At 44.1% G+C, this 4,749-nt stretch overlaps 1 non-coding gene across 1 annotated transcript; it reads left to right on the top strand.

Annotated features, from left to right (window-relative positions):
- The first annotated feature begins 4,242 nt into the window (after window positions 1–4,242).
- Window positions 4,243–4,314, top strand: TRNAD-GUC. Its single transcript has one exon. It is a non-coding gene; the product is annotated as a tRNA-Asp (tRNA).
- Window positions 4,315–4,749: the final 435 nt, after the last annotated feature.

Genomic DNA, 4,749 nt, shown 5'->3' with positions numbered 1-4,749 from the left:
TGATTGTATGCATTGGACTTGGAAAAATTTGAAGGAAATATGCCCTAGAGGCAATAATAAAGTTATTATTTATTTCCTTATATCATGATAAATGTTTATTATTCATGCTAGAATTGTATTAACCAGAAAATTAGTACATGTGTGAATACATAGACAAACAGAGTGTCACTAGTATGCCTCTACTTGACTAGCTCGTTGAATCAAAGATGGTTAAGTTTCCTAGCCATATACATGAGTTGTCATTTGATTAACGAGATCACATCATTAGAGAATGATGTAATTGACTTGACCCATTCCGTTAGCTTAGCACGATGATCGTTTAGTTTGTTGCTACTGCTTTCTTCATGACTTATACATGTTCCTCTGACTATGAGATTATGCAACTCCCGAATACCGGAGGAACACTTTGTGTGATACCAAACGTCACAACGTAACTGGGTGATTATAAAGGTGCTCTACAGGTGTCTCTGATGGTACTTGTTGAGTTGGCATAGATCGAGATTAGGATTTGTCACTCCGATTGTCAGAGAGGTATCTCTAGGCCCTCTCGGTAATGCACATCACTATAAGCCTTGCAAGCAATGTGACTAATGAGTTAGTTGCGGGACGATGCATTACGGACGAGTAAAGAGACTTGCCGGTAACGAGATTGAGCTAGGTATTGAGATACCGATGATCGAATCTCGGGCAAGTAACATACTGATGACAAAGGGAACAACATATGTTGTTATGCGGTTTGACCGATAAAGATCTTCGTAGAATATGTAGGAACCAATATGAGCATCCAGGTTCCGCTATTGGTTATTGACTGGAGACGTGTCTCGGTCATGTCTACATAGTTCTCGAACCCGTAGGGTTCGCACGCTTAACGTTCGGTGATGATCGATATTATGAGTTTATGTGTTTGATGTACCGAAGGTAGTTCAGAGTCCCGGATGAGATCGGGGATATGACGAGGAGTCTCAAAATGGTCGAGACCTAAAGATCGATATATTGGACGACTATATTCGGACATCAGAAAGGTTCCGAGTGATTCGGGTATTTTTCGTAGTACCGGGGAGTTACGGGTATATGGGGAAAGAAGTATTGGGCCTCATGGGCCAAGTGGTGGAAGAGAGGAGGCAGGACAAGGCAGGGCGCGTGGCCCCCCTAGCCCAAACCGAATTGGACTAGGGGGCCGGCCCCCCTTTCCTCCTTTCCTCCCTTTCCTTCCTTCTCCCTCTCCTCCTTCATTTCCCCCTCCTAGTAGGAGTAGGAAAGGGGAGTCCTACTCCTACTAGTAGGTGGACTCCTCCTCCTGGCGCACCCTGCAAGGGTCGGCCGGCGTCCCCCCTTGCTCCTTTATATACAGGGGCAGGGGGCACCCCAAGACACAAGTTGATTGTTCCAAGCCGTGTGCGGTGCCCCCCTCCACCATAATCCACCTCGATCATATCGTAGAGGTGCTTAGGCGAAGCCCTGCGTTGGTAGCAACATCATCACGGTCATCACGCCATCGTGCTAACGGAACTCTCCTGTGAAGCTCTGTTGGATCGGAGTTCATGGGACGTCATCGAGCTGAACGTGTGCTGAACTCGGAGGTGTCGTATGTTCGGTACGTGGATCGGTCAGATCGTGAAGACGTACGACTAGATCAACCGCGTTCTCATAACGCTTCCTCTTATGGTCTACGAGGGTACGTGGACGATACTCTTCCCTCTCGTTGCTATGCATCACCATGATCTTGCGTGTGCGTAGGAATTTTTTTGAAATTACTACGTTCCCCAACAAAATTGCCCCAAGGCATGGCAAGGAATGTATTGTGGCAAGTCTCGTGATGCAACAATTGTGCTAGGGGCCGTAGCATCCGAGGATTTATGGATTTGGCATTGCTTTTTTGGTATGCCGGGCACTCTCAATGATATCAATGTGTTGCAACGGTCTCATTTGTTTGCTAGGCTTGCTAGTGGTGATGCTCCTGCTTGCAACTACACAATCAATGGGCATGAATACACAAAGGGTACTATCTTGCAGATGGTATATACCCTCCTTGGTGCACATTTTTCAAAAGTATCAAAGAACCCAAAACTTAAAAACAATGTGAATTTGCAAGGGTGCAAGAGGCAGCCCGAAAAGACATTGAAAGAGCATTCGGTGTTTTGCAATCTAGGTTTGCCATTGTCCGTGGTCCTGCTCAGTTTTGGGATAAGAAAACCTTGAAAAATATCATGACATGATGTGTTATCCTGCACAATATGATTCTTGAAGATGAGAGATGAATGAACTTGGAATTCTTCCACGACAATACGGGTAGCCGTGTCAAACCAGCTAGAGACCCTAACCGCATTAGAGCTTTTCTTCAGACATACTAGGAGATTGAAAATGCAAACACACACTTTCAACTTCAGGAGGATCTTATTGAGCACCATTGGCAAAGGGCTGGACAATGACTCATTTTTGTATTCATGACAAGTTTTGTATTGCATTATTTAAGTTTGCTATGGTGATTTGAATAATTATGTGTAATGTGGATGATTATTGTATTATGTTTGATTTGAATAATTTAGTTTTGTTTCCGATTGTTGTATTATGTTGGATTTGATATTTGCGGGCCGATGAGATGCGGGATGCAGCGGTGCAAAGAGCAGACCCCGCAAAGCCGACCCCTAAAAAACATATTCCGTGAATATGCTTATTTACGGGTCCGTTTGAGGGGTCTGCATCTGTGGCCGTCCGCGCCAGCCCGCAAAGGCCATTTTGCGCGACAAACGCGTTTTGCGGGCCGGCGGGATGTGGGGTCTGCTAGAGTTTCTCTTAGTGATCCGGTAAAGGAGCAGAAAGGATTCTCACCTTTTTCCCTATAGGTGACCCTGAATTATCGAATCCACGAGAGAACAGTACCCTTTAAGTCAAGCGTTTCTCACAAGCTTTTGTAAGAGAATTAGATTCCAGCTTTTAACCGGATTGAAATCAAGTTGACACTAGAAACACTTATAGAGAAAATAGGCATGAGTATAGGGATTTATGCTTACAACCATATATTTTTGTCGATACCATTATTATCTTAATTTGTGCCCTGAAAGTCATCTACCAAGATTTGCTTGCTACGTATCAAAGTAGGGGATGTTTCCAAATTACATATTGACCAGTGTGCATCCTGACTTAAGAGTTAGTTGTCCAACCAAAGGCTCTATCTGCCGCGCGGGGTTGCCCCAGTAATTAAGATAGGAATAATCAAACAAAAGCATTTGTCATTTAATGGCTACATCTCTTGTATCCCCAAAGATAGGATCCATGTTACCTTACTAAACCATTATGTCACTGATGTTTAGAATAACATATCATGGTCTCTCTGTCCTTAGGCCTTAGCCTCTATGTGGCTAGTTTTCCATAATCCTGATTACCTGCAAGGACGAAGAACACGAACGAGACGAGAGACAACTACGAAGAAATTTTATGTTACACATATGCGATGTTAATTCAAAGTACTTCCATCGACCCCTCCAACAAATACATCAAGTTGCAAGACCTTGCATCAACCCATGACCTTACTGAACTACTCACATATGGAGATCGGATCACAGAAAAAAATCATTGAAGAACACATCATAAAGATTGATTGATTGATAATATATATTACAATAGATGCCGGATGTGATGCACGGTTACAAAGTATGGATAGATGGCTGAGAACTATGATGATGATGAAGGTGGTGGCTATGAAAATGTAGATGAGAAATGACAGCGGCTAAGGTTGATGAACATGACTCTTGCGAAGATGACGATGTATGTGAATGGTTGTTTCTCATTTGGCATCGGGCCTTTTATAAAGGTTGATCTAGTGGATGAGGCAGCTCCATTGGCAGGACACCACCACCACGACCACCACCACCACCAACCAGAAACGATGCCAAGGCGGGGTGAAAGCTAGCCGCAAGACAAGGGAAAATGAATCATAGGTAGTAGGGTATACCTAGTTGAGTTGCTAGCCTAGCGATCCTCCACATGTCATGTGGCTATTCGATAAGAACAACAGTATCAACAACAACATTGATTGTCGAGTTTAGTACTAACATCATTCATTTCGCTGAATAGATCATTAAAAACATATTACATGTGAGAAAAAGAATTGTCGGATTAATTTTCTCCATGCCGTGCCTCCGGAAAAATATTTTGCACCTCAGATTCGTGGTTCACGGAAATCCCTTAAAATCGTGAGCTCATATGAGCTATGTAATGTGATTTCGAAATTAATTTCAACAAGTCGTTGTAGTATAGTGGTGAGTATTCCCGCCTGTCACGCGGGTGACCCGGGTTCGATCCCCGGCAACGGCGCATTTGTTTTTAACCCGCACACGCTGTGCATCTTCTCTTCAGATTAATTGCCCACAAGTGTTCTTCTTCTGTTCCTCTGAATCCAGCTCTTCCCTTGCTCCATCTCTCTTATGAATGGGCCAACTATGCACGAGATAGATGGAATGCAAAAAAGCTCTTCTTGTTCGATTGATCGATGACAATGTCACATGGGGATCCCTTGAACGATATAAGTAGGAACTAATGATTCGATCCGACTTACTCAAGAGGTTGTCCATGTCCGAATCAAACTCCGACTCCGGTTCCGACTCCGACTCTCTCCCCCAATAGTCTCTTTATATAGTCTTGAGAAAATGCTATTCCCCCTCAGATCTCGTGGCGCGTTGTCTGAGGCTTCCTCGGGAGATCAGATCAACCGACCAATGGCCCGCGAGGAGGGTTCGCCCATCACAGCGA

This window comes from Triticum urartu, chromosome 2 (genome assembly GCF_003073215.2).
Source record: "Triticum urartu cultivar G1812 chromosome 2, Tu2.1, whole genome shotgun sequence".
Lineage (NCBI taxonomy): Eukaryota > Viridiplantae > Streptophyta > Magnoliopsida > Poales > Poaceae > Triticum > Triticum urartu.
Note: the sequence above shows the minus strand (reverse complement) of the source record. Positions and strands in the feature narration are given on the sequence as shown.